The sequence below is a fragment of the Bos mutus genome, chromosome 9 (genome assembly GCF_027580195.1).
Source record: "Bos mutus isolate GX-2022 chromosome 9, NWIPB_WYAK_1.1, whole genome shotgun sequence".
Classification (NCBI taxonomy): Eukaryota; Metazoa; Chordata; class Mammalia; order Artiodactyla; family Bovidae; genus Bos; species Bos mutus.
In genome coordinates this window covers 46,430,971-46,452,817 of record NC_091625.1, presented here as the reverse complement: position 1 = coordinate 46,452,817, position 21,847 = coordinate 46,430,971, and positions in this window count along the sequence as shown.

Sequence of the window (21,847 nt, the reverse complement as noted above, 5' to 3'; positions counted from 1 at the left end):
TATTCTTTTCATCTTTTTTGATAATATATTTCCTTAACTTCTCATATTTGACTGTTTTTACTAACAAATTATCCTTGGCATGTAGTTCACTGAATAAATAGAGTTCTGCAGTGAGGCATATATTTTATTATTACTAATAACACATATATAAATATTTGTTGATAGTGAACCTGAGGCTTCTATCTGGAAGGTTCTATGGAATACTTAGAGATGTACTGATGATGCACAGTCAGCAGAATATATCTCTTTTCCTTCAACATTATTAATCTTCCATATACATATATACACATACCTTTTTTAATGAAGTGTGTCTTTAGAAAATAAAAGACCAGCTGAAGTTTGGGGCAAAAGAAGCAGAGAAAAAAGATATTCTTACAGACTGCTATTTCAAATTAGAGAAAATTATGAGACAAACCCCTTTCTATATCCTTTATATACCCTAGAGGGCATTTGCGTGTGTATCCTTTAAGCCTCAGCAAAGTTTCACTTTGTTTGGTTTATGGATGACCTTCAGAGAAAAGAGACTAATAAAATGTTCTCTTCTATTTTTTATATTCATACCAGTAAATGTGTTATCAACAGAATTGCCTAACATCAATCATAAGTAAATTGTTTATATGCTTTTATTTTCTAAATAAATAAATTTGCATTTTGCATTTCATGTTTATTTCATCACATATAATTTATTATCTCCACCACAAAATATACTATGACACCAATTTCAGGAATAATCATACATAACATTAAACTCTTTATCCTAACCAACTTTTCTTCATGTTTAATTATCTATTTACTTTGGAAAATTCTAACAGCTAAAGACAAGATATTACTTTGTAATAAATTCAAACTATTTCCAAATAGTATGCACTATTCAGCTGCATTGTCCTCATGATGGACAAATAGATAATTAGAAAAAACTGAGGCGGCTGACACGTGTCATAGTGAATATGTCCAACATTGGCATCTTCAGATATAAACATTTGTCAAGTGACTTGCTTGTCAGATAGTAGCTGTGGGACTTGGGCAATTCATATTTTTAACCCTCCACTTCTTTATCTTTAGAGTTGATGTATTGCTATTCACCTCTATTAACAATGGGTAAGCCTTAGGAATCTGTATTTTTAATGAGCTTTGAGTATTTCTTATGCAGCTATCCTGAATTTTGTCCATAAACAGGTGCCAAAATTACTGTCTCAAATTGTTTTATCTGATTTTTATATAAAGTTAATTCCTGATTATAAAATTAAATATTAAATAATATGTCACTGACATTTGCATGGAGAAGACCTCTATAAAAAGCAAATGCCTAACAAGAGTAAATTATTTTAATCTCCTCTGAGGCATACCTTAACTACTTAAAATTACTCTCTTGGGATTTTCTATTTTTTGTCTTCACACTTGTTATCTTCCTTTCTTTGTGATTTTCAATAATGCCTACTTTTTTGGTTTGTGGATAAATATCTAGTGCACATAATATTTGTATAAAATTTTATCTCATACATCCTCATATATGGGAAATGAAGAATAAGATTAGAGGAATGCCTCCGATAGAGTTTTTAATCAAATGTATCAATATCATCAAACAGTATCTTCTATAGCATTGAAAAGCAGTTATCTAATACTTCTCTTTTCTATAAGATGGCATTACAACAAACTCATCCTAAAATACCAACAAAATAAACATTTTAACCAAGCTGACAAGGTACATATTAAAATGAATTTGTTTGAAATTATTGATGAAAGGGTTACAGAATTTAGAGACATCCCTTAAAGGGGAGAGAGACAAAAAAAGACAAAAAGAAGGCGGAAAAGGAAGAGGAAGAGAAGGGGGAAAAAACAAAGCATTAAAACACAAAGGGGTAATTAACTTTGGAAGAAACTGACAATCCAGAAATGTGAGTGTTATAGACTTTCAGTAATTTGTGCGGTAGAGAAATGATTCAGAGACTAACACATAAAGCAGTGGTCTCTGAAGGATGACCCAGACTAAAAGAGAGAGAGATAGGAGTTATTTCCATTTCTATAATGGAGACAATAAGGTCGCTCATCTGTATCTTCTTTGGTGGGGTGAGGGTAAAAGTGGCATTCTGCTTCAAGAGTTTTAATACTTAACAAGACTGTATACTGTGACTCAAAAATACATATGCAATAAAAATAATAAATTACACACTTTTGCAAAGTATTTGGAAGAAGAAGCAATAGGGAAATATCAAAAGATGAATTATAAAATAGGAAAACTATTTTAAACTAATATTAAAGCTGGATGGCAAGTTTCCATAGTAAATGATGAATTTTTTTAAAAAAAAGGGAAAAAAGGCTAAAAATTGTGAAATAAAAATAGGCAAATATTAATATATAATTCTCAATATTATAGTATAAAGTGGTTCTTAAATGTATGAAAACATGTTTAATCTCCCTCAAAATAAAATATGTGCAAATGAAAATTATACACATATTTAAATATTATATGTCACCTACAAACTTGGAAAAAATTTTAAAACTGTCAAAACACTCCTCTTGATCAACCATGTAAAAATAGGAACTCATATAATGAAGATAGAAATATACAATGCTGCCCATTTGTGGAGAAGAATCTGTTAATGTATTAGAAAACTGCATATTCATTTATACTTTGACATTGCAACCCCACTTTTCTGCAATTTACCCTTAAGGTACATCTCAAATGAATAACACTTCATATGTAAAAGTTTATTGTGACATTAGTTACAATAACAAAATATTAGAAATAATCTGAATACACATTCACAATACACAGGTTGGTATCTATTTGTGTTATTTAAAACAACAGAGTACTACAAAACTGTAAAAAAGGAATGAGAAGGATATTTGAAAGAGATGGGAAGTGATTCCTGGATATATTGTTAGTCAAACACAGCACAAAAAAAAAAAAAAAAAACATATTTAAGGAAAGGCAGAGAAATTACATGTATATGTGGGTATAGTTCAGTTCAGTTCAGTTCAGTCACTCAGTCATGTCCGACTCTTTGTGACCCCATGAGTCGCAGCACGCCAGGCCACCATGTCTATTACTAACTCCTGGAGTTCACTCAGACTCATGTTCATCGAGTCAGTGATGTCATCCAGCCATCTCATCCTCTGTCTTCCCCTTCTCCTCTTGCCCCCAACCCCTCCCAGCATGAGGGTCTTTTCCAATGAGTCAACTCTTTGCACGAGGTGGCCAAAGTACTGGAGTTTCAACTTTAGCATCATTCCTTCCAAAGAAATCCCAGGGCTGATCTCCTTCAGAATGGACTGGTTGGATCTCCTTGCAGTCCAAGGGACTCTCAGAAGTACATCTATTTACATATGAATATGTTTATCATATAACAAATAGTAAATCAACAAAGATGGGAAAGACACTTAAATACAATACAAATAAACACAAATAAACCTAACATTATTAAAAACCCACATAGAAAGTAAAAATATAATTTTTATTATGTTCTATGTCTCAATAGTTAAATATGCACTTCATTATTATTTCATATACCTATCATTGAAAATATCTCTACTAATTTGGATATGCAAAATGTTTCATGATCCAAAAAAGAAATTGTTTGCCACAGAGAACCTAGTAAATATTCAGGGAATGTTTTAAGAACCTGGGCTCTGTAATCACACAGCATCCATTCAAATTCTTTTATGCAAATTCCTTAAACCCTTTACCTCAATTTCACATCTTTGAAATGAGCTTAGAAAAGTATCTAGTAATGCCACTATGAGGATTAAATGGCTAGTAGACATAAACCATTCAGAATAGCAGTAAGTACATAATAAGAGATCAAGAGATATTAGACTGTAATAATAGCATAGAAACCATATCTCTAGCACTCAGAGTCCAGGGCCATCAATTTGTATCTAAACATTAGTGATAGAAGTGTTTGTATCACTAAAATTATAGTAACTATATTTTAGTAATTACATTCTACAATGGTAAATAACAGTGATTTTCAACTGGGGGTGCACAAAAGCATCATTGTTGATCTCTTCAAAATTATAAACAAAATACAGAGACTTCACATCATTGAAACCCAACTGAACAGAACATTTAGACATCAGGTCAAAGTCTATATAACTTCAAAAGTGTCTTAGGTGATACAAATAAGATCTCCTTGCTAAGAAAGCTTGTGATAGGAATATTGAGAAAGTATTATAGCTGGAAGGAAATAATTCTATCATCTCAAATAGAGAATTGAGCCTCAATTCTTCTATAAAATTGTTCTTGAAATTAGAATAATAATTCATCACAATCAGGATTGATGTGACGATCAATAGGGATAATAAAGAATATCCAATTCATTGTTAATACTCAATGAATGATGACTATTATCATTTTCTCTTCTTGTAGAAGTTGAACAAATACATAAAAAGAAAAATTGGTGTATTTATAAGAGACCATTGTAATGTAATATAGTATCATATTTTAATAAGATCTGTAATTTTGGGAAATTTTAACTCTACTTTTAAGATCACTAGACTTAATCCTATAAAATACAAAAATACCACCTATTTTCACAAGGTAATTGAAGGTCTTAGTACAATTTCAAATAATGGATTTATGCTGCTGACTTGCACACATAAATGAGTGCCCTTGTGAGTTGAAAGATATTCAAGCATGTTTATCATAGTCAGAGTCTTCAACTGCATACTGATCAACACCCCTCACTCATTAACATACAGGATTCCTTGCTGGAGCTTTCATTTGCATGCTCTTCTAAGAGCGCCTTTTTCCTCACTATTCAAACAGCCAATGACCTTTGTAATCAACAAGAAATTTAGAAGCAGGTGGGAGCTTATTTTTAATGATGTTGAGACCAAATTGTTTAACTTAAATCTGAACTTTTTCTCTTCCAGTCCTTTTTAATGCCTGACAAGTATTAATTACATGAAGTTAGATGGAGACTCTGACTTTCTCATTGTCTCTGATCAAGCTCTGTAACTAACTCTTTGCTTTTATATTTAATTAATATGATGAAAACATCTCTCCCTATTAGTCTTTTACTTTTTCCTGGTGCCTCCAGTACAAACATGATAATGTAAGGATTTAGCTAATGTTCTGGCAATTTTTACAAAGTTACCTAAGTTATCATAAATGAAACTGATTGAGTACATTTCCTAAAAAAAATGTAATTATTTCTTTCAATGAGTGCATATCAGTAGATTGGAAATAATGTTTCAACATCATAAATGCCAAATACTGGCCCTGTTTTCTGTCTCCTTCACTTTAGAATATTCTTAATCACATTTACTTGAAATAATTTCATTTCCCTAAGGTTTCTCAGAAGAAACATCAGCTTTTGTTTTACCTTTATATTTCAAGTTTATAATGAATTGAAAATGAAGATCACCAATTGATTATCTATACTGAGTGACTGAACTGAAGTGAAATAAACTGTGTGCCTTGTGAATCTATAGTAAATTTAATCACAGGTCACTTTCTCTACACTATTTATCGCAGGTCTACTCTGTGATCTTCCACTACCTAAGAAAGATATCCTCAAAGAAACCAAAATCATCTCAACTTGTACCATCCAAATCTTTTGAAATAAATAGAAACTGACTTTAAAGTAGTTGAATTTTGCATTTGCCACAACTCACTGTTACTTTTAAGCAATTTAATAACCATTATACTTCATATCTGTTTGTCTAGCTATCTCTCCATTAAGATTACCATTTGAATGAAACATATACAAATAATAATGATTTTTATTATCATTTGTTTTTACCCCATGGGCTTCCTGAGTGGCTCAGTGGTAAAGAATTTGCCTGCTACTACAGGAGATGCAGGAGACACAGGTTCAATCCCTGGTCAGGAAATCACCTGGAGGAGGAAACAGCAACCCACTCCTGTAATCTTGCTCAGAAAATCCCACGGACAGGGGAGCCTGATGGGCTACAGTCCATGGGGTCACAAAGAGTCAGACATGACTTAGTGACTGAGCACGTTACCCCATAGCAAATGAAACATTTATTTAACCTAAACTAGCGACTGATCTGATCTGATCTGAAACTATAAAACAGAATATACCTTTGAAAAAAACTTCCTATGAAGTATTTCACCCTTCATTTTAAACAGTCTATAAAGACATTTATTTTCTATGACCATCTTAACTATTAATATTCTGTCAAAAGGATTAATTCATTTCAGCTATTCACACATTATTTAGTATTGTTTTGATTATTTATATCCAAATATATATGGCTTTTATTGAGAGCTGTCTTAAAAAGTTCTTATCAAGTAGAAGCATGTTTAATAATAATGTACTTTTAAAAACAAAAATCAAATCTCTGTCTTGTTTATTTTTATTTTTATGTTAGATAATTACCAAATAATGTGAGGTAGCTTAAAATGAAAGATATTGAAAAACAGTTTTTAATTGCAATAGGAAACCAAGATTACAAGAAAAAGTTAAGAAAATCTGGCTACCAAAAGGGCTAGCCTATGTTTTTCACAGAGTTCCAAAAAGTACTGTGAGCCTTATGATATCCAGAGAAAGCAAGAAAAGAGTAAAATAAATGGCATAAATGTCCTACTGAAAAAACTAAATGAATGAGAAAACAGAAATTAAAATTTTAGGATAATCAATATCTATCCACCAAAACATTAAACTCATGATTCAGTTTAAGGTTTGAATGCATGTCCTAAGTTCAAGTTCTCTGTCAGTATAGCTCATATGAATGTCATACACTGCTAATGTCATATAGTAGTACCATATACTGCTACTTTGGAAATGTCAGGGGAAACCAAATATAAACCAAATGCAATAAACCTAAATAAAGTAGAAGAAAAAATTGAACAACAGTTTCTATCACCTTTCTATGTTTTTATGGTTTCAGGGATGCTTGAAGATTTGATATTTAATTTTCTTTGCAATATTAACTCAGATAATGCATTGTGTGCTGGATACAATATCAAATCCAAGGGAACTGAGAATTCAACCAAAGACTGTATATTAAAACAACCACTTGTGATTTATTGTTGAAAATGTCTTTTGAGAAATGTTGCTAGTTATTGAGCTACTGCGTTAGTAGAGAAAGGGAACTAGCCATTTATTCCTGAGGGTGTATGCTGCTGCTGCTGCTGCTGCTGCTGCTGCTAAGTCGCATCAGTCGTGTCTGACTCCTAGCGACCCCATGGACTGCAGACCATCAGGCTCCCCCGTCCCTGGGATTCTCCAGGCAAGAACACTGGAGTGGGTTGCCATTTCCTTCTCAATGCATGAAAGTGGAAAGTGAAAGTGAAGTCACTCAGTTGTGTCTGACTCCTAGCGACCCCACGGACTGCAGCCTAGCCAGATACAATAGGCTTCACAAGTGATGCCTTCCCTGACCCATTCCCCCTCAGCCCCTTTTCCTGTGACTATATGTGCTCTGAAAGCGGATATAGAGAGCTGCACCTGAGAATCATGAGAAATCTGCCAGACGGTTGTTGTGCAAGCTACATTTTTCTCTGTCCTTGATCCTTTCTTAAATCTAGGTGCTGGAGAAGTCTATAGTGTTATGAGTTTGATTATCCATCCAAAGTCAAAGACCACTGACCCTAGTAGAACCTACTGAGCTTAACAATAGCTAAACAGCAGTTTAGGTGGCACCTGTGATCCAGAAGAAAATAAAGCAAGAAAGAATTTTTGCTTTTAACTGGCAGAGTAGTGAGTGGGAATTGATTTTAAATATGGATGATCACAGAAGACCTCACCTAGGAGGTATTTCCACAAAGATCTGAAGCATGAGGTGTAGGAAGTCATTTAGATTTCTGGAGGAAGCATATTGCAGAATGAGGACGAGAAAGCGTAAATCCTTGAAGAAGGAATATGCTCGGTGTGCTTCATGTTTACACAGCAAAACAACTTCTAGTTCTGCCCATGAGGAGATGTAAAGTAGGCATTCCCTCCTAAAAACAAGTAGAAAGCTGAAAAATCAGTAATAACTTTTTGGGATCCAAAAAGAAAAGGGAGGACACAGAGCAAACCAATGCCCCCAAAATGGGGAAGAAAGACAGGCAGAATACAGGCAGTCTTGATTTACTAAAGCAGAGACTAACTGGAGAGCAGAAACCATCTCAGGGTCAGTGGCAGGGTAGGGAAGCCTAACATGTAATTGAGGAACTGCTGGAGGCTCAGTGTGGACGAGCCTGAAAGCTAAAAATTCCCAAGTGACCCAGTTATAGGGGGACCCCAAAAATATTGTGAGATTTACCTCTAGGAACAAGACCAAGTTCCCGTAGTAAATACTGGAGAAAAATCTCCTTATGCTTCTGCAGGATGAAGAGAAAGGAAACCATTTTGTAATATATCAGGTCAATCTGTCCTTAAAAAAGGCTTCCAATCAGAGAAAAACAGTTAACCAGAGTCTAAAATGCAGTGAGGTATCAGAGTTTAACTGACCTGGGAGAAGGGGAATGTCCAACTCCAACCCATTTGAGTCATCCTCGCCCAAAGAACAGAGGAGAAAAATAAACCTGAGAAGCACTTGTGAGGTTCACAGTCCAGAGACATATAGTCACATAAAGTCTGAGACCCACTCATAGGACCATTTACCCTCTCGCGACATCTTAACTTCACATTATTATAGGTCTGTTTACAGCAGTTACTTTTGCTCAGTACATCATATCCAGCTATGAAGAAAAATAATAAAGGTATATAAAAATGGAAAGGTAGTTAAAAACTTATGTCCACACAAAAGTTGCATGTGGATGTTTATAGCAGCTTTTTAATAATTGACAAAGTTTGGAAACAACCAAGATATCCTTCAATAGGTGAGTAGAAATATAAAATGAGGGTATATCTAGACAGCTGGATATTTATTACTCAGTGCTAAGAGTAAATGAGCTACAAGCTATGAAAAGACATGGAGGAATGTTAAATGCTTATTAATAAGTGAAAGAAGTCAATCTGAAATGTTAGCTACTATATGATTCAACTACATCATATTTTGGAAAAGGCAAAACTATGGAGATTGTAGAAAATTCAGTGGTTGCAGGGGTTGTGTGTATGTGTGTGTGTGGTGGGGGGGGGCGGTGGTGCAGGGATGAAGAGTAGGATGAACAAGACAAAGCACAGAGGATTTTTAGGCAGACAATACTCTCATGATGGATACCTGTCATTATACTTTATTCAAACCCTTAATATGTTAAAATAAGACTGAACCCTAAGATAAACTGTGGACTTTGGGTAATAATACTGTGCCAGTGTAAGTTCATCAACTATAACAAAGATACCACCATGCTGGTAGATGCTGATAATGGCTATGCAAGTGTTGGGGCAGGGAGTATACTGAATTCTCTGTACCTCCTCCATAGTTTTGTCGTGAACCCAAAACTGGCCTAAGAAAAGATATGAAAGAAAAAGAAAGGAGGGAGGGGTAGAGGAAGGGACGAAGGGAAGAAAGAAAGCAGAAGAAAGAAAGAGGAAGGGAGGAAGGCAGGCAGGCAGTTGGAGAGACAGAAAAAGGGAGGGAGGGAGTGATTGAGGGAGGAAACAAAACAACCAAAGTGGTCAGTGTGGAATAAGTCAGGGAAACAAATGAGTATGGAATGAATCAGGTAAGGAAATCAAGTCAGAGCAATCACTTTTACTGCACACTGGAAGAGGCAGATCTTGTAGTGTCTTCTATTTCATTATAAGGACTGTGGATTTTACTTAGGAGATAGTTGTGGGTTTCAAGCCAAAAAGAGATGTGATGTGACATGACTCTGCTACTGCTCTGTGAGTTCACTGAAGAGGCAATTGCGTAAGGAGACCCATTAAGAGGCTACTGCAGGGATCCAGGGAGTAGTCAGTGGTGACTTGGCTGGACGTAGTGAAGGATAATCAAAAGCAATAAAGCTGACAGGATCAGTGTCTGGAGCAGGGAAGGTGGGAATGAAATTGCTTGCTCTGAGTTTGCAGTTTTTACAGGCCAAGGTGAAGGTCTAGCTGAGAGGGGGCTTGCTAGAGAGAAGCAGCCTGACCAGATCTTGGTCAAGGAGAGAGTTTTTGTCACCATGTAAAAAGGTGAGAATGAATTCTCCATTTTGATAAACACTCTTGTTCTGGGAATTGTATTTATAACACATTGTTTATAGAATAGCTAGCTTCTACTTGGATAGAAAATTTTTTTTCCTGGTGTTCTGAAAGGTTATGATATTACTATAGTTCACTTTAATATTATGCATATACTTTTCCAAATAGAAAGAAAAAATGTTAAAGGTAATATTATATCAGCCTAAGTTTATATTTGGCATCTTATTTAATACCAAACTATCTGTATCTGAGATTTACTGCTAAGGATAATTTTAATTAGGTTATGTTTAACACATTAAAGCTAATTTTAAAATAAATCATATTGTAGTTTTATTTTTTACATTACCTTAACAAAAATAAAAATTAAAATGCATGCATATTGAACACTATAAAAATTCCTAGTGTACAAAAAGAAAAAAAAAGCTAATGCATTTTGTATAAGGAGGAAGATTACCATATTATAAGCATATAAACTTTTTGAAAAAAAATGGATATGTGTTTGCAGTCACAGTAAATGCTTAATGGAAGTTTGAACCATTTTCTAACTCCTCCATACTGCTTGTTTAGGGGTACCCTTAAAAAGAGAACAATGCAGCTAACAGCTGGTGGAACATTAAACTATATTCCTGTTAAACAACATGAAGCCAGAAAGCAACTTTTCAAATTTTGTTTTCTAAGCCATAATTGCACACCTCATGCTGACAAACTAAGAAGCAAACAAGTCTATTCACATTCAAATAATAAGTGTCGAGGCTCTAAATGTCAAGCACTTCCTTACGAAATATTCCTTAGTCTGCAACTGCACGTGTCAACTCACATATGTTTAGGTAAAATAAAATAGGTAAGCATGACAGGAGACCAATGCACAAATGTTTATATTTGCATTGTGAGATCTTCCACAGCTATGATAATTGGTCAAGATATATAGATAGAAGGTTTGTTTTCTTTTAAAATGGTCTTCAATTATACAATTTATACTATGGAAGGCCTCACAACTTACAAAGAAAGAAAATGAATAGGGGATGCAATATGATGCAAGGAGAAAATATCTGAAAAGCACATATCTTATAAAGGACATATCCAGACTTTACAAAGAACAGTTACAATTCAATAACATCAACAATAAAGTAGCCCAATAAAAATAGGCAACAAACATTTACAAAAGAAAATATACCAATGGCTGACAAGTACATGAAAAGATATTCAACATCATTAGTCATCAAGGAAATGCAAATTAAAACCAAAGTGGGTTAACATTCCATGCTTCCTAGAAGGGCCACAATAAATAAGACAGACAATTCCAAATGTTGGCTAGTATGTGGAGTAACAGAACTAGTCATAAGTTGTTGAGAGGAACATAAACTGGTGCAGTGGCACTGGAAAACAGTTTGGCAGCTCTCAAAAATTCAGCATAAAATAGCTAGACAATTTTAGAAATTTTACTAAGTGTCCAAGATAAATGAAAACATATGCTCACACACATATGCACATAAGTCAGGTTATACTAGGCTCATAGCAATTAATTTTTCCATAATAGCCCAAAACTGGAAACAACCTAAATGCCCATGCATTATCCATGAATTTATATGAAGTATAAATTGGCACAAGGCGTATTATTGGGATAGGTGTTAAAAAGTTCTAAAATCGATTGATGGTAATGGTTGTACTATTTGGTAAAGCTATTAAAAGTCACTGAATTGTACATTTAAAATGGATTAATCTCATACATGTAAAACATACCTCAACAAAGTTATTAAAAATTTAAGCTTTTATCTTTTGATTCATGTATCTAACTAAGCTTTTGAATTCAGATGTGAGATAAGTATCCTGGGGACACATTTAAAGATTTTTGAATAAAAATATATACAAAGATGTTTGTCCCAATAGTAAATAAGTCTCATTTGATGGACTGATTCAACAATAGAGACCAGCATTTCAAATTAGATTATGCGGAATTTCTTTTTCACAAATTGGATAGGCAAATCTTCAGTTCTGATGAAATTGTGATGAAAACATACAGTGTAAATGTAAGATACAAATGTTTTACAATCCTTTCTCTGTAACATAAAGTGCCTCTACATGAAAAAATAATTGGTAAAGTTAATAATATTTTGTTAAGCCTTGGTCAGAAGTTCTTGGATCTACTTTTTAGAAATGGAGAAAATAATTGATCCTAATGCATTTTTAATAAAATTTTTATTATTGTTTCTAAATCTGTGTTTAGCAAAATGAACAGAAAACTGTTCAAATTACCAGATGTTAAAACATCAAAAGATTTCTATATGATTATGTCATTTGGGGGATGTAACTCAAAAGGAGTTCAAAAATTTAGTGATATTATTATAACATTTATGTGAACAAAGTTATTATATCCTTAAACTATTGATATATAGAATAGATATAAGAAATATGCTAAAACCCATTGCCTGGATATATCAACCCATGGATACATAAACTGATTGGGGAAAAAAAAAACAAAACAAAACACCTTATTCTTGATAGGAAGAGAGCCAAGATAGGCATTCTAGACAGAGGCTCATGGAAAGTCAAGGGAGGAGAGGGTGGTATAAACAGTAGGAACAAAGAGTTGAACAGAAAAGCTCCTTGGAGTGAATTATTATTTCAGAGGACATCAGATTAACTGTCAGACCCACGTGTCAACATAAGAAAGAGTCAAAAATGCTCCAAAATGAGATTAAAAGCAGGAACAGAAGTGGGAGTCTTCTGTGTGTAAGAGTTTAAAATACAGTCACAGATGAGTGTTCTAAGTCTGTGATCCTGAGAAAAACAGAAGACAATGACTGAATCCAGATGAATATACCCACAAAGGAGTGGTCATAAGAAGAGAAGTCAAAGGATAAAATAACAAACTGGTACTTGAACAATGAAAAACATAAACATGGATGTATGCACACGTGTGCTAAGTTGCTTCAGTCATGTCCAACTCTTTGTGACCCTATGGACTGTAGCCTGCCAGGCTCCTCTATCTGTGGGATTCTCCAGGCAAGAATACTAAATGAAACTGAATAATATCTATGTTCAGAGCACAGGGTACCTTAATTTATCATAGGGTTTCAGAATCTGTATTTTTGATTTATTAAATACACCATAATTATTTTCGCATATATAATTTCAGTAGTGCTAAATAATCATATAAGAAGTTAAGCAAAAATAAAAATACTTCTCAGGTCTGACTTTATGCAAATGTCTTAATTACTATAAATGAACTTCCATAGTGTCATTATGAGCATTAAGTGAAATAAAAATGTGAAGCTTTTACTACTATATCTGGCATAATATACCCTCCATAAAACTTGGCCATTTGATTATAGTTTTGATATTATTCAATTATTTGGGGTCTAGAGGCAAATAACTCTGATTTGCATGCAACTGAAAATTATATATAAGCATTTGCACCAATATTTTAAAACCAAAACCTGATTTTAAAAGGAGCCAAAATCACAGAGTGGGCAAGAGGCACTTTGAGGTTTGAATCAAGAATTTACACCCAGTCTCTAAAAGCCTCACAAAGCTACTCTTTTATGGATGCTTTATCATGGTGGACCTGATGTTCATTTTAATTAAATCAAACTTCACTTGCCTAGGTAGCCTACTGCAAGAAAAAAATAGAGAGGAAATAATATTTATTTATGAGATTCTTTTGGAGGATGAAATTTTAGAGGTAATGCATAGAAAGCACCTAAAACAGTGGAAGCAGCCTAGAACAAAGCTGAAACAGTAGTTGCTCTCGTTACAGTTCTGGAGTAAATGCTATCACTAGATATACCCACTCGTTGACTTTCAAGTCTTCCTTCTCTCAAGTGCTGGCCATCTCCATATGTTTGAGCCCTTGAATACTCACTTCCTAACACACTAGTATTATATTTTTTTAAAAAGGAATCTTAATGTTTCCTGCTTATATTTCAAATGCTCTTTTAGAAGCTTGTGCCATTGTTGTCACCAAAGTGCTAAATTGGAGTACTTTTTTTAAAAAGACTGACCCATGGGTGACTACTTAAATGCTGCTAAAAGATAAGATACAAGCAAGTTTGTAACACAAAATATAGTATTATTCATGTAAAAATAAAAGCTATTATGTGATACAGACATATGATAGGATTATTACCTCTATATTTTATTCTGTGTTGAGATACTGAACAAGGAATAGTCCTTGATCCATTATTGTGTGCATACCCTGCATCTTTCCTATACTTCCTGATCCTTCCAGCACTACTACAGGATGGTGAAATGCAAGAAAACAACAACATATCTTTCCTTGGGTGTCCAGATCAGTGAACGGAATCCTCAGCCAATTTTCATGAGTTGCATTATGTAAATTGATCATTCACTTCTGCATGTGTGTGTCTCTTTCAACCCCCCCCCCCACACACACACACACACAAACCATCATGACTTAAATAGGAAATGTGACACACTTTTAAAGTAGCCTGGGTACAGTGTATATTCATACTTCATAACTCACTTTATAATTAACAATCTAGAAAGATATTAGCCATTCTACATCATTCTAAAGTAGGTGCCAACAAGGAAAGAGCTATGACTGCAGGTCAATCTGTATTTATTTTAAATCACAGGGAAGATGTCATAGCATAGTAAAATGCTATCAGCTTTAAAGAGAAACATATGTGCATCAAAATCCTGGATTTGCAGCCTATTATTTTTTTGAATCCAATAAGAGCAAATTTATTTACTTCCTTAGTTTCTGTGACACTCATGGGCAATAGTATGGAAGGTTTTTTGGCTTGAATGGGTAGGGTTATAGGTAAAGTTTTAATACTAATTTTTCTGTATCTAATATAGTTTTCATAATGCACATGTACTAAATTTTAGAGAGCTAACAAAGTATTTCAATATTAAGATGTATGTAAAATTCACAATGACTATGAGAAAGTATCCACAAGGAAATTAATTAATCCCACCACACTGATAATTTTTCAAATAAATCCACACAATTTTTATCTATTGTCATAAACACTTATAGTGGTGTATACATGATCAAATGATCTAGCAAAAATGGTTTACCTAGAAAAAACAACATTTTATCTTGAAAGAAGACTAATCAAATATAATCAAAGACTAATCAAAACTTAGTACAGTTTTAGGGAAAACAATATAACGTATATAACTAAACAGAACAGGTGTTTAGGAAGCATAATAACTAATACAAACAAATATTTATTGAAAGTTTACTCTATGTGACACATGTCCTAAAAATTAATGCAATGAATGCTTAAGGCAAGCTTATCAGAAGATATAGTCATCATTCTCATTGTGCAGATGGGAAAAAGACTAGTAAAGCATCAAATAACAAACCAACCTGAAAGCACATCAAGTTTAAGTTGCTTAAGGAGACTAGGCTAACAGAGGGGGACGGTCATGTAGTCACGCTAAAGCCGTGGAAGAGTCCGCACAGACCAGACAGAGATAGGGTCACTCTTAATCACTTCATGGCCAGCCAGAGGTAATCCCCAATTCTACAAGCTCAGACAAATAGTCTTGGATATATATATTTTAGGAGTTACTTCCTAGTAAATGTCATCATTATACGGGTGTCTGAAATGACCAGTTATTAAACCTGAGTCAAACTTGCTATTTGATTTTATTTTTTAATAGTGACTGGGCTTCCCTGGTGGCTCAAACAGTAAAAGATCTGCCTGCAATGCAGAAGACCTCAGTTCGATCCCTGGGTCGAGAAGATCCTCTGGAGGAGGGAATGGCTACCCACTGCAGTTTCCTTGCCTAGAGAATACCACGGACAGAGGAGTCTGGCAGGCTATAGTCTGTGGGGTCACAGAGTCAGACACAGTTGAGTGACTAACACTTTCAATTTCAACATGAAAATACAGTGAAAGTTGTTTCAGACTATTTTCAGGTAAAGATGGTGATAGCTAAACTACCTGACTTGCCCCACATCACACACCTATTTTCTGATTGACAATCTAATAGGAATATAGAAACAAATGAACGAGTTCAAATGCCTTGAACTAGCAATGTTCATCTGCAGATACCTGTGTGTATGAGGCAGAACCATGAATACAGACATGATGAAAACTCTCAGAGATTTATCCCCTTCCTGACTAGACACCTTCACTCAGGGTGATGTTAGACTGACTGCACAGAGGAGCTCCTTTGTGGGGTGATCAGAGCTGTTTCAATATCCTCTAATTAATTATCTTTTCATCTATGACAACTCCAGGATTTTCTCTCAGTAGTGCTACAGATAAAGAAGCTGCAAAAGACAGAAAAAGGCACTCTGCACACCAAAAAGGAGCTGAATAATTAGGAAAGGCTAGAGACTTCAAGGGCATAAGAGGCTGTGAACTTTCAGGGGTTTTACACACCTTCTGTCCACAGAGCCAGCACAGCCTGAATCGAATTTTCCAGAGATCCATTCACCTCAGAATAATCAGAGAACCAAACAGCAAGAACAAAAACACTGTCCTCAGCCTTGTGGATTCATTCTGTGCACATGGGTGGGCGTCAGCATATGATCTGAGGAAAGGACTCAAAAAGAAGCAGGAGAGAGGGGCAGGAGGAGGGCACAGCAGCGCTGCTACTGGGAAAGCGTCAGGCCTGGATTGACCTCCTCTCATTAAAAGATGAGTGAAGAGAGCAAAATAGCATGAGGCCTATGGAAAAATTCTCAAAAACAAAAGAGAGAAGTAATGTGCTCAAAACACAGAAGCCTGCGTTTTGCTGAAAAATTTAGCAATGAAAACAAATACTTTAGAAAGCATATGATAGATTTTTTCAATAAACATAAAAACAGGGCATAGAATTTCAACCATTTTTGGCTAACAGTCCATAATCTCCATTGAAAATTTTCAGTTAAATAATAAATAACAGTGTATAACATTAAAAACTATAACTGGTAAGAAGTATGGCCAGGTATCAGCACAGGAAGACCCTAAGCCCACCTCCTCTCATGGGCACACCAAAATTATAATAATTTACACATGAACTATCTGTGAGAATGACCTGAAGACTAGCAGCAAAAGTCTTCCATAACTAAAGATACAAAGAAGGAACCACAAGATATGTGAGGATACAATTGCAGATAAGACCCACACTTCTCTGTTGATGACCCACAAACAAGAGGAGTATAATTACAACTGCAGAGGTTCTCTCAAAGGAGTAAGAATTCTGAGCCCCACATCAGGCTCCCTGGATTCGGGAGGGGTTAGTTCTGTATCAAGAAGATGAACCCCTGAGAATCTCTGGCTTTGAAGGCCAGCGGAGCTGGTTTCTGGGAGACCTGGAGGGCTGTAGAAAACTGATTCTACTCTTAAAGGGCTCATGTGAAATCTTACATGATCCAGCCCCAGCCCAGAAGCAGTAATTTGAAAGAAGCACAGGCCAGACCAGCTTGCTGATTCTGAAGTGCCTTCTGGAGGGAAAGGATGAAACTGGGAGACACCCCTGAGGACAGAGAACTGGTAGCAGCCGCTTTGGGAAACTTGTTCTATCCAGAGGACACTGGGCTGGCAAGCACAATTCTGGAAAACTCTAGCCTATCAGCTCCAGGGTTGCAGCCTATGGCACAGTCTCTGCCTACACCTACCCATCTATGGCTCACTTTCTCAGTTAACCTATGTAACTTGCTCAGGAACCACAGAGGATTTTGAACGGCCTCCCATTGCACTTAGTAGACACGGTGGCTGCACAGGCAGCCTCTGGCCTTCGCACATTTAAACAGTCTGGTCTGCCATTTGTGTTTCAGGGATCTTATCTCAGAGGTCCAGATTTTCCTCATGAGAGAATGAGATCTATCCTCCCCCAGACCTCAAATTGAGAGTGAGTTACCCACTCTGAGAACCCTGCTGATCTTTGGTCTGTGAGAAGTAGGGCTGCAAGGGCACCATATCTCACCAACTTTGTTTACTCTCCCAGTTCCCCAGTAACACAGCATCACACAGTTCTTAGGGGTGTGAAGGGGTGTGGAGGGGTTGAGAAATGTGATTGTCAAAAATAACCGGTTCTCTGGCTACCAGGAAATGGTTTGGGCCTTGTGCCTAAAGTCTAGGCTCTTCAGTTAATAAGTTGAAAAAAAAAAAAAAATTGTGCTGTTTTGTCCAACACTGACCTGTTAGGTTCTCCCTAAAATTAATGATGGTGCAAGAATGGGCAGTTGATAGGGGTGAGGGAAGGAGCAAACTACTTAGTGTCTGCAATTATGATTCTGTTCTATGTGCTCAATACACAATAACATTAAAAGCAAATTGAAAGAATAAAAATTCACCTGCAGCAACAGTAATGATTAATATCAGGTTTATCTAGAATATAGTGTTGAATAAGCATACTGACATGAGTTTGATTGAACTCCGGGAGTTGGTGATTGGACAGGGAGGCCTGGTGTGCTGTGATTCATGAGGTCACAAAGAGTTGGACACGACTGAGCGACTGAACTGAACTGAACTGAAAGCATACTAAACTGATCCTAAAGACCTGGCTATCAGATTATTTGGGGCTTTGGTGTTAAAACACAACTAAATAAGAAACTATAGCTCAGCTCACGTCTCCAAAAGTTTCTTAAAGAAAAAACCTACAAAGAGAAATAAGCCTCTGGTTTTGATTCATCAGCCTGGAGGAATTGGAACAATGGGAATCATTGATGGTGACAGGAACAGGGAGTGGGCAAGGATCACCAGGAGAGGGTGAATTGCCAGTGTAGGGGTTGGTTAAGTGCTCACTAGGTGAAATGCTACCTGGAGACCAGTCTGTGCAGAGCCCCCAAACCCACACTTAATCTCGGGGCCTGTAACTAGGTTAACTGGCCTTAAGCATGTCCAATTTAAAGAAATATACACTCCAAAATGATCCTGTCTCAAGGCCAGGGATAAGAAATAAAGAAATGGAGACAGAGAGTTGTCATTTTAAAAGAAAACATATTTTTGTCTCCTTTCCCCATTAAAGACTACTCATTTCCTTCTTTAAGACCCTGATGTTAAATCTCCATCTCCATTTGCCCTGCCAATGAATGAGGGAGTGTGAGCACCTGCCCAGACACATATCTATCACCACACAAAAGTGATCAGTGATCAAAGTGATCAGAAAAAAAGCATGCTAAAACAAAACTACCAATAATAGTGGTACTACCTCAAAGAGAAATCTACTACTAACATCATTTATGGAGTAGATCAGCATTTGAGAGGCTATGCACTTGTTTTACCATATAAACAAATTAAAAAGAAATGAAAACAAAGGACAGTACAGAATAACACATACTAAATTTCTAATTGCTTTCTTGATGCTCATTTGTTTATAATGTGCTGAGTACATTGACAGGATAATAACTGAAGAGCATGACAAATGTCTGAAATGTATACAACAACTGCGGATCCAGTGTCAGAATAAAATAATCACTTCATGAGTCAGCCAGTGTTTTCAGCTCTAACTGACATAGTAGATTTGCAATTACAGAGTCCTCTTCTGAGTTTGCCTTTTATTTTTATTAAAACAGAAATACCTTTTTTTTTTTTTTTTAAGTAGGTATCATTTTCTAAATCAGTTGTTCAGCGTGAGTGTTCATTCTGGTAAACCCAAAGTTCTTGGACATATTTTCTGACTCAGAGGACATGTCTTCCCTGTAACACAAGGTAGATGCTGCCTGTCATGCATCCTGGAAATGTTCAGCCTGGAACAGCCAAAGAGAGATGGAACTGGTTGTATGGTGCTCCACCTGACCTGCCCTCAAACCACTAAATCTTGGGACTGATTTTTTTTTTTTTTTAATGCTGTATCTTGGAGTCAGAAAATTCTTTTTCAACTGCCATTCAGACTGGAGAATGGCTGTGGCAGCATCTTTGTGATTCTCTAAGGATGTGTGCATGTTCAGAGAGAGTTGGAAGGGAGCTCTTCTCCCTTCCAAATCTCCACAGAGACTGCTGGCATCCAGTACCAAAAAGGCAGACTGTTTTGCCTTCTTAAGTTATAGGAGGATATTAAGGTCTGCTCTTTTCCTCTTATTATGTTAGAAAGGAAGAGCTATTATAGAAACATTAAAAATATACTAAACAAGCTTGGAAGCCAATAGAGCAGATGGAACACATATTTTTAACAAGTAACTCCAATGTACTTAAATGAAATCCAGAACTTTAATACATAATATAATAAAGTTGAATTGAAAATAATCACAAAAAAGGGAAAAATGAAAGAAGAAAATAAAGTAAATGAATAATTCCAAGTAAAAATAATAACTAAAGAAGAATACAAAAAAGTCATTATCCTTTTCTGAAATAAAATCTTATGTGGCATGAAACCTGAACATGGGGAAGCAGAAAATGATTAAAGACAGAATTTCTTAACTGTTAAGCTGAGAAAAATAATTTATAAGGTAACTCAAAGTCAAAAAGGAGTGAGACACTTTAAAAACTTAAAGCACAGTCTTACATACATAAAGGGAGCTCTAATTTCATTATTGGTCCATATTCTCCTCTTCCTACAAAAGTACATATATTTATTTCTGATTCCTGATAGTAGGTGATCTAGTAAGCCATCTTAGAGAATATGGCAGTTTTTGAAGGAAATGGCAACCCAGTCCAGTACTCTTGCCTGGAAAATCCCATGGACAGAGGAGCCTGGTAGGCTACAGTCCATGGGGTCGCAAAGAGTCGGACACAACTGAGCGACTTCACTTCACTCCCTTCACTCACTTCATACTTTATCACTGGAGAAGGACATGGCAACCCACTCCTTTGTTCTTGCCCAGAGAATCCCATGGACAGAGGAGCCTGGCGGGCCACGGTCCGTGGGGTCGCAGGGTCGGACATGACTGAAGTGACTAAGCACAACCTTTATTCATTCAAATGTAGCTTTTAAAACTGTCTATATATGAAAATACATATAAGTATATATAAACACATATACACATTTTTTCTTTTCTTTAATTTAGAAAGGAGTGGGCTTTTTAGCTAGAATGAGTATACTGAGCAGAGGCAATAGGGCAAGATGACATGGTAAATGAATGTAATTTCTTACTGAGCTTTCCAAGGAGGGGACAACAGAGAATGCTAAGAAATTAGGTAATGGTTAAATTAAGGATTTTATAAGCTGTGGTAAGGATTTTATATGGACTTCCCAGTTGGCGCAGGGGTAAAGAATCTGCCTGACACTGCATGTGGCACAAGAGATGTATGTTCCATCCCTGGGTTGGGAAGATCCCTGGAGCAGGAAATGGCAACTCACTCCAGTATTCTTGCCTGGAAAATACCAAGGAAAGAGGGGCCTGGTGGGCTACATTCCATGGGATCACAGAGTTGGACAGGACTGAGCACACAACGATTTTGCATTTTAGCTTATAGGAGAATAAATTTGTAAAGACTTAAACAGTAAAATTCTAGCAGTCTCAGTCTTTTAAAACCATATTTTCTTATAAAAAATAAATATACCACAACTCCCTAAATATCACTATTTATTTTAATAAATTGAACATTGTGACTTAGAAAAGAAATCAATGCTAAATTAATTTCCAAAAAGAATACAGCTTTTCCCCCCACACAAACACACACACATAAATATGATATACTTTCCAGGAGTCAAATATTTCCCCCAAGAAACTTATGATTGACTGAGGAATGTATATTAAGGCCAAGGGTAATTCAGAGACAGATAAGGAGAAAACTGCACGAAGTTCTTTGGTTGCGAAAAGCAGAAACGAATTCTGACTAAAATTTGAACACATATTCCTAACTGATATATTTCTAACAATGACAAAGTCAAACAGCATCCATGTCACCTATCATATCAACACAAAGACATCAAAAATTGTTACTTAATTGCAATCAGTATCTCAAATGAACTACAAA